We start from the raw sequence: 10,544 nt of genomic DNA, 5'->3' as shown, positions 1-10,544 counted from the left end.
ATTTTTGCACAGTTTGCATCTCTGAATAAAATCAGGCAGATTGATTTTTCCACTCCATGTTCACTCTACCAGACTACATGACACTATTGTTTATTTATTTGTTTGTTGGTTGGTTAACTTCAAACTGTTGCTTCTGATTTAATAATCTAGAGTCTATAATCCATAAAAAAGTGTTCTGGTCTGAATCAGGAGAGAAATCTGCACAGATCAAGCAGTGTTTAAACAGATCTAAACTAATATGTGTCTGGATATTGATGTGAGAGACAACAGGAGATTAACTTTTTCAAAACTGGAAGCCTGATTATGGATAATGGATTCATAATTGAGTTAAAAACTTGTTTCAGCTTTTGTCTTCTCCAGATGTTAACTGATCGCACTTTGAACACTCTTTCAAAGTGCGATTCTTTCATCCACCTCACAGGTGTGTCATGTCAAGATGATGATTAGAAAGCATGAATATCACACAGGTGTGACTTAGACTAGCCACAATTAAAGACCACTCTAACAATGTGCACTATTCCTTTAAGGAATGATTCGCTGTAAAGTCCATCTAGCTGTTGTTGAGAAAGCCAGTGGGACTGATTAATCAGTTTTAAAAATAAACACATTTCAGTACCACTCTTCAGAAGAGAAACTGGCTCATGATACCGATCTGAAAACACAGCTTTTGTCTTGTGCTGTTGTTTCTTCACTAAAAGTGTGCAACAGATGTTACTCCAAGGCAAAGCCATTGAAAAACATGACGCAGCTCACTCACTCACTCACTCCCAGCATGCACTTGGACAGAGAGAACGAGACGGCGCAGGATACGATCCATCTCTTAGACATATGAACCATTAAACATAGGCCTACATGAGAAAAACAGCAGTGGCAGCACGACAGCGACACACAGCCGTGATTTACTGAGAGCAAAGTCTGAGAAAGAGATGCATTTCTCTTCTGCTGATGGTGTGTGTGTGTGTGTGTGTGTGTAGGAAGTGCCGTTTCCTTGTTTATGTGCTTTAATAGGATTCGATTTTATAGATTTTTTTGGCAATCACCTCCCCCGAAATTCCTCATCCGGTTGCAGGGTGATAAATTCCCAGGATTAAAAATGGCTCTCCAGACTCTAAACGAGTGTGAAAAATAACAAAGATTCCTCCGCCTGCGTGAACCCATAAAACACTGGAGTGTGTGTATGAAGAAGTGCCGAATGTCCAGGAACACGTTTGCACTCAAACGCTTGTAGCGCAGATCTGTAGGAGCTAATCTGATTATCAGCACGGAAACTGTGGGCAGATCGTAGCTCAGCTTAATTTAAACAAGGATTAAAAGTCTAAACTACCCTGTTAGCTTGTAAAACTCATCGGATTATAGGGAGAATTACACATCTGCTTCAGTTTGCACCTGTTCGCTGCTCCTGAACTTATATAAAGGCGCCAGCTGCATTTATTTGTGCTCTACGCTCTGCACACAATCATATAAAGAGACTCCTGAAGAGCGATCGCTGCTGCTGCACTGATAGAGAACGCAGAAGACAGCACTGACCAATGAAAAGTTAAATAAACTAAATAATAAATCTATTATAATACACTTTAAAATAACATACTGGAGAGTGAACTGAATGTAATGTTTCCAGACACTGAATGTTAATTGCATTTAAATTGAAGTATATTGTGGTTTAAATTAAAAAACTTCAATCAATTAGCTTAACTTTAGTGTTTTTACCCACTTGAGTAGGACTTAAGTTCATCTTTGGAAGTAATTGAAAGTACGTATGTTGTCTTTGAGATATGGTTAAACTACTGCTGAATGTACTGATGGACATTTATGAAAAATATATTTTAATGACATTTCTATTGAAAGTTGTGAAGTGTATTTAAATGATCATGTTGCAATTTAATACATTTAAGATATATGAATTTTACATGTGTTATTGAATAAAACACTACATTTAAATGATAATCAGGAACTGTATGTGTGCTTTACTGTGGTAGTTAACACTTCAGCATAAGTGAACTTCTTTATAATGACTTCAAATGCACTAACCCTAACTTAGAATTTGACATCACTACAAAGGTCACGTTATAAAAGTGTACTTAAGTGTTTCTCTTTAAGTCAAATTAAGTGAAATTAATGAAGTAAAAGGCCACTTAAGGGACTTTTACTTCTTTGATTTTAAAGTCACTTAAGTGGCCTTAGGACACTTACATACAATAAAGTACACTTTTATTTGCAAGTGTAGTTTTTTTATTATTATTATTGTGTGATTGGCGGGATCCATTCAATAGTAGCAGACAGATGTTCACTTCTTCTCTTTGACAGCATGTGAGACGTTCTTCAGATGCACCAGAGAACTTGTTCTTGTAAGTGTCTTAGAAAAGAAACACCCAGCGTGAGTGGCACCGGAACGGTTTGATTCCTGCATTTCCAACAGGAATATGATCAGAGACACATTCACATTCACACAGAGCAGATTAACCCAAAGGGTGCTCAAGGTCAGGTTCACTGTTGAGGTAATATTCATTTCCTCTCTTTCTGAAAAATCAAGTCTGATTCTAATTCTCATATTACATATTTCCACAAGAGGTGCTAAAGCAGACATCTACATGGACTGAGTGCATTTGTTTTCTGTTTCAGGTCGACTGCTGCCATCGTGGAGCAACAGATTGAAGGGAACCTTGCTGAGTAAGTCAGATATTTATGTCTCCAACTATCAGGTTTAATGGCACAGACATTTGAAGGGAATTCTATCGTTCCCCTGAGAATTGAGGTTTATTTCCACCACAGTAACACGCAAACACAGGCTACAGCGTGCTTGCCATGTATTAGACAAGCATTCACTGCCAGGAATACTGGGCTTCTTGCTGGAAAACTCCACAATGTTTAGTCTGACACTGCAACGCAATGACTCCATCTAAAATAAACCCAACTTAACTTGAGTTGACTTTGGTTAACATAGCTTAAATCAAAGCATTGTAGCAGAGGTACTTCTCTCTGTTTGTCTGTGACGAATCATGCAGGTAACTTCCTGAACCATGTCTGAATATAAACACTTATTATAGCTGTACCTAGACTGCAGCTTTAGCTTGAGTTAACTTAAACTCGTGTTTGCACGTACAGGTTTAAATATGATCTACTGTGTGAGTGTTCAGTACTGTAGTACTCATGGACTCAGACCAGAAAAAGACTTAACGTTTTTACCATTAAATACAATTATGAAAATACAAAATAAAGACATGTCATACATATAATGCTATATACTGTGTGACTCAAGGCATGCTCAGCTTTATTACTGTCAGCAAAACAGGGAATATCTAACTAAAACAACTAAATGGACAAATATAAACTAAATCTATAAAGTAAGTAGATATTTGACAACACTTAAAAATCTATCTTACAGAGAGAAGTGAAAACATAACAATAAAGCATAAAATATAATTCATTTTCACATATAGTTTAAACACAATGGTATAAAAAGGGAAACACTGATAAAAATGGACAGGGTCACTATGTTGCTGAGTAAAAAATACAAAATAATAAAAATAAATCCACACTAAGATGAGATTAACCTGGGAAGTTTAACTAGTTACATAAATATATAATTCCTTTGTTCTCCATTTTGTGCGGTGACTTCTAATCCTCCTTCAAACACATTTTAATCTGCTGATCAGATGCTGAACTGATCAAGACTTCTGCGTCCGTGTAAAGCTCTGGTCATCTGAACCAGCCTCGGTCAACATCTGCACTGGGCTTTACACTCTCACCTCATCTAACGTATGAAGAACATCTCATTTTGTACTAGTAGCTAATATTTTTAAAATGAATATGAGTCTATGCACATCATTTGAATTAGATGTGACACATATTTGATCCCTACACATGATCCCCTATAAATGCAGCGAGATTGTGCAAGGCTTCATAAACCTCTCTAGATCTCAGACCTGACCTGCTCTCAGATCAGCCGTCATTAATACAGACGTCATGCGCACATTCGGTTGTTTTGATAATTACACATGAAGCTTGATATTGTACAGATTTGAAATCAACACTTTGCAATAAGTTTGCATTAATTAACTAACACTAACTAGTAACAATTACTGCATTTTGTAACAGTATTTAATAATCCAAAGTTAATTAAAACTACAACCGTTCATGATTGGCTCATACCAGCTCAGGTCCATTAAATTATATTAACAACTTTCAATTTTAATACTGCAATTGTAAATATTGAAATTAATATGAACTGAGATCAATAAATGAAGTATTTTATTCATTGTTAGCTCGTGTTAGCTAATGCAGTTAACTACTGTTAACGAATGCAACCTTGGAATGGAAGCATTTTCAAATTAATGAAATAGTGAATTGTTTTTTTATAATATTTAAGCTATTTTTACATGTTGTTTTATGTTATTTTAAATTATGTATATATTATAATATTATATTAGTTTTAGTTCATATTTCATTTATTTACTGTATATTTTTATTTCTAAAAACAAGACTCTTATTTTGTCTAAGCAGTATGTCTGCTGTTTGTTTGATAGATGCTTAATCACCTTTAAGATTTAGACATAGCATATCTGTGAAAAAGCCTTTAAATAATGCCTGAATTCAGTTCTTCAGTGTTGATTCGGTGCGTCCGTGGTCATTCTCAAGAGTTTGGCCATAGAAGCCACCAATGAGTCTCGGGCTTCAGATTCAGGGTCAGGTCTGGACGCACGCACACAGCTGGTTATGTGTAGATACACGGCGGTGTTTCAGCACAACCACAAACGAATCCAGGCTTACATGAGACTCATCACGCTGTTTTCAGATGAGAACATCCTGTCAGCGACGTACAGGAACTGTGGAAAACATCCTGAATAAAACATCAGGCTCTCTCTGCGAGCGGCGGCGTGTAGCTGTCGACTAAACCAAAGAGGAAGAAACTGCAGGATGTGTTCGTCTGATCCGAGGCGGTCACAAATACACACTTTCCTCTGATAAAACACTCGTTTACATCGAGAGATTCTCCAGAGATCTCACTCTACAAAACTGCTTCAAAAGCAGACTCTGACACTGCCGTTCCCTTAAGAGGACTTTAAAAACTCCTCCAGGAGTCTCAGCCGAATGCTGAATCACTGATTTAGGGAGTTATTTACAGGTGCGATCACATGTTGGATTTCTTTCTCTCAGGAGTGTGACGTGTGTTATGTGGAGAGATACGTAAAGACTTGATTTGAGAATGAGCCGTTTCCTCGTAACTCTCGAAGAGATGTTTGACTGCTTTGTTTTCTGCTCAGTAAGATCATCCAGATGTGTGGATATGGGCTGGTTTATTAATGTGTAGGTACTGACTTTTCTAGCAGCTGATTTCAACACTGTCTTCCTAAATGCAATAGTTAGCCATCCACGTGGAAAACTCGGTCTGCCTAGAAAGGTGAATATAACACTATCGACTGCTGCTTGATCATTTGATCAATGTTTGATAGAAACGCAAACCAAAAAAACATCACTAAACATCCCACAATACATCAGATCCATTCATACTGAGGTTTGCACTGCAGTTTTCCCTCAGAAGAAGGAAAATAATAAAACATTACTGCATAAGAATTTATTTATATATATATATATATATATATATATATATATATATATATATATATATATATATATATAAAATAACACTCAAATAACAGTAATGAATGATTATACATGAACATATGTTCAGCTTGTTGTGAAATTATGATGTTAAGAAACTAGAAAGATTGACATTGTTTACTATTGTTCTGCAGAACATTTCCATACAGAACGCTCGATACTGAAGTGTCCTCTACTGATAAAAACTAAATAGTAAACGCCTCAACCCTTGGACTTTAATGTATCCTCAGTATTTGTCTAATAATAACACCTCTCGTATGATGCAGCTTCATCTCTGACGTCTGTCTACTTCATCTAAATGAAGAGAGAGCTGCGTCTTTAGTGTTTGAAAGGACTGTAAGTCTTCAGTAATGTGCTCCAGCAAAGTGGATCCCAGCTCAAAGCATCATAAACGCTCCTCAATACAGACACTTAAAACATCCTGGAGTGTTTGAGCAATGCACTTCCACAATCATCAGTCATCGGTGCTTGTGATGCTTTTAAAGGGATAGTTCATCCAAAAATGAAATTCTGCAAGCATGAGCACAGAAAGTGGCTGTCCCACGTCATGCAAGCACTAAACTATAGTATATAATATCAAAAGTTGGATAACTTCTGCCAAATAAGATGAAAGGCTCAAACAGAACTAGTTGTGGACGAGTCAGGAGAGGCTTGCACACCTCCAGGATCCAGGACAGAATTAATAATATATATTAAATTGAATATAAATGCAGTTATCTGAACTTTGCAGTGTGTTTGACCTCTTTAAGCAGGACTTAAGTACACCTTTATATGCAATGTCATAATTACATCTATTTATCAACTAAAATGTGATTTCTGTTTAAATCTGTGGATCATTTGTAATGATGAAGTGCACTGAACATGTTATAACTATAAATGTAATATTTTACAACACATTCCAGTTAAAATGATAATAAGATTATTTTATGTGCTTCAGTATGTGTCAACACATCAAATTAGGTGTACTTCTTTAAAATACAGCAAAAAATTAATAAAACATAATGATTTAAAATGTATTCTAGAGTAACATTGTTAATGTGGCTATTGCATAGGTCACTTTTTAAGTGTACTTAAGTGCGTGTAGAAACTTTAAATCACTTAAGTGGTCTTTTATTGCATTAGTTAACAGTATTGTCCCGGTTCGCAGGTTTGCTTGCTCATTTTGTGTGTACTGCACTGATCTGATTGACGAGAATCAGGTCAGTCGCAGGTGTGTCTCGTTTATAGTCCTATGTGTAGGGCTGTGTCAGTCAGGTTCAGTGTCAGATCGTTTGGTTTGCTGTCTCTGTTCTGATCAGTTCTGGTCACGCTCTTGGTTTGCTCGGAGATCCAGCTTATATGTCTGCTTGATCTGTGGTCTGCTTATGTTTGAGGATCGTCGCAGCACATCACATTTCTGGTCTTCCCTGCTTGGAGTCTACACTGCAGCTGTCGTGTTTTCTAGCACCTGCTTGGTGTCCGTTGTCTGACAGCAATTGTGTTTGGTCTACTGACTGTTTCATTAAACCTTATTACTACTCGCTACTGGATTCTGTCGTGTGACTCCTGACAAGTAGTGTTTCTTAAAACATACTTTTAAGATTTAACATGCACATTCAATAAATAAATACACCTCTTTTGGGATGATGGATATGTTGAGAAGAATCTGTCGTAAGAATGAGAGCAGTGTGAAGATTCTTCTAGATTTCCACCTTAGAAGTCTGAAAATCAGAAGAGGTTTTAACAACGAGAGGATTCAGTTTTACATGATCTGTCCCTTTAAATAACCCTCCCTCCCTCCCTCGCTGTCTCTGACTCTTCTCTTTTCTCTTAAATGAGAAATAAAAGCCAATGGCAGAGATTAATATTAGGCAGAGCAAAGATACAATTGGCCCCGGGCAGCGATTCCAGAGCGCCAATGAATGAATTCAACCCTCGTCCTCTCTCTCTCTCTCTCTGCCTCTCTCTCTCTCTCTCTCTCTGTCTCTCTCTCTCTTTTTCTGTCTCTCTCTCTGTCTCTCTCTCTCTCTCTCTCTCTCTCTCTGTCTCTCTCTCTCTCTTTTTCTGTCTCTCTCTCTCTCTGTGTGTCTCTCTCTCTCTCTCTCTCTCTCTCTCTCTCTCGGTCTCTCTCTCTGTCTCTCTCTCTCTCTCTCTGTCTCTCTCTCTCTCTCTCTCTCTCTGTCTCTCTCTCTCTCTCTCTCTCTCTCTCTCTCGGTCTCGGACACTTCAGAAGTTTTTGTCACATCCGCTCTTATCTCAGTTAATTCTTCTGACACCTCTCTGATAAATTCAGAGCCTGTCAGAACTCCCTGAACTCCTCAGCACTGAGTTTCATTTCATACTCTTTCTCTCTCTGTCGGCTCTGTGAGCTATATTTACCAACTTTCTTGAGGAATTTTGGCTGTAAGCTCATCATGACCGCAGAACAAAAGCTCCTTTGTTGTCACTGGGAGCGACTTCTTTTGGGCTCTGTTAATATTGTAATGGAGCCTTATAAATCCAGATTTAAACAGCCCGTAAAACAGGATTTCAGCTCTGTTTGTGTGAGCAGATGTGCAAGAGCGAGTCATGAATGATCGGAGAGATTCAAGTATTAGTTTGTTTGTTGGTTTTTGAATCAGGGGTTAATATTTTCCCAATAGAAGTGACTTATAGGATATTTAGCCTTTTAATAAAACACAATTCTGTCGAAAAATACTTAAATTAATAAACAAATTATACCTGTGAGCTTTAATAAAATCAACATCAAATATATAGTTTTCAACAGTGCATAAGATGTAAAAGCACAATACACATTCTATCTGATCAATGACTAGCAGCGAACTGGAATTGTAATGTAACTGATGTGATATAAACACACCTGTGTTTCAGTGATATGCAACACTGTGTTTATTTACACATGAGCAGCTTATGAGCTTCTTTTCAGCATTTCGCTTGTTTAAAAAATGAATTTTTGTATAAAAATATTGTAATACATGATTATTTCTGTTTAATACAAGTGCGTTTAATTACATTAAAATGTCGTGGAAAAAGTTAATTTATTTCAGTAATTCAACTCAAATTGTGAAACTCGTGTATTAAATAAATTCAATGCACACAGACTGAACTAGTTTAAGTATTTGGTTCTTTTAATTGATGATTTTGGCTCACATTTAAATAAAACCCAACAATTCACTCTCAACAAATTAGAATATGGTGACATGCCAATCAGCTAATCAGCTCAAAACACCTGCACAGGTTTCCTGAGCCTTCAGAATGGTCTCTCAGTTTGGGTCACTAGTATACACAATCATGGGGAAGACAGTTGTCCAGAAGACAATCATTGACACCCTTCACAAGGAGGGTAAGACACAAACATTCATTGCCAAAGAAGCTGGCTGTTCACAGAGTGCTGTATCCAAGCATGTTAACAGAAAGTTGAGTGGAAGGAAGAAGTGTGGAAGAAAAGATGCACAACCAACCGAGAGAACTGCAGCCTTATGAGGATTGTCAAGCAAAATCGATTCAAGAATTTGAGTGAACTTCACAAGGAATGGACTGAGGATGGGGTCAAGGCATCAAGAGCTCCACACACAGACGTGTCGAGAGATTTACTGAACCACAGACAACATCAGAGGAGTCTTACCTGGGCTAAGAGAAGAAGAACTGGACTGTTGCTCAGTGTCCAAAGTCCTCTTTTCAGATGAGAGCAAGTTTTATATTTCATTTGTAAACCAAGGTCCTAGAGTCTGGAGGAAGGGTGGAGAAGCTCATAGCACAAGTTGCTTGAAGTGTTAAGTTTTCACAGTCTGTGATGATTTGGGGTTCAGTGTCATCTGCTGGTGTTGGTCCATTGTGTTCTTTGAAATCCAAAGTCACTGCACCCGTTTACCAAGAAATCTTGGAGCACTTCATGCTTCCTTCTGCTGACCAGCTTTCTGAAGATGCTGATTTCATTTTCCAGCAGGATTTGGCACCTGCCCACACTGCCAAAAGCACCAAAAGTTGGTTAAATGACCATGGTGTTGGTCACCAGACCTGAACCCCAGAGAGAATCTGTGAACTATTGTCAAGAGGAAGATGAGAAACAAGAGAACAAACAATGAAGATGAGCTGAAGACCACTGTCAAAGAAACCTGTGCTTCAGACCACCTCAGCAGAGCCACAAACTGATCATGTACAGTTAATGAACATACTTTCCAGAAGGCCAACAGTTCACTAAAAGTTTTTATTTTTTTATTGGTCTTTGTTGAGAGTGAATTGTTGGGTTTATGTTAAATGTGAGCTAAAATCATCACAATTAAAAGAACCAAAGACTTAAACTACTTCAGTCTATGTGCACTGAATTTATTTAATACATGAGTTTCTCCATTTGAGTTGAATTACTGAAATAAAAGACACAACATTCTAATTTATCGAGATGCACCTGTATGTTAAGTAATATTTATTCTTAATGCATTATTATTATTATTATTATTATTATTGTTGTTATTGTATAGTTGTTATATAATAATAGTTATTTTGATAATAGTTTTATAGTTATTTTATTAATACATATTATAATAATATAATAATATATAATTTAATTTGTATTTATTTATTTATTAAGTAATTTGTTTGTTTGTTGATGCAATGCAGGCAGATGTAATAAACCCAACATGAGGCTCAAAAACACAATATTATGAAATATCAGAAGTCACATTTTAAATAATTGGGCCATTTTGCCTCATGCTTGGTTTATTTCTTGCTCTGTTGGCCACCATTTTTTAAAGTCCCCTTAAGTCTGCCTGCTTTAGTCACACAGCTGCGCTTAAACTAACTGATAATGTGTGTGTGTGTGTGTGTGTGTGTGTGTGTGTACTCCATAAAGAGACATCCTGTCCAGTCAGAGACCCAGAGTCCTGAAGGAATTCAGCTGTTTATGCTCCAAACCAACTCATTCCAGCTAACAGTTCCTGAGCGGCTCT

This window comes from Carassius auratus, chromosome 7, assembly GCF_003368295.1.
Source record: "Carassius auratus strain Wakin chromosome 7, ASM336829v1, whole genome shotgun sequence".
Classification (NCBI taxonomy): Eukaryota; Metazoa; Chordata; class Actinopteri; order Cypriniformes; family Cyprinidae; genus Carassius; species Carassius auratus.
This window is presented reverse-complemented; position numbering follows the sequence as displayed.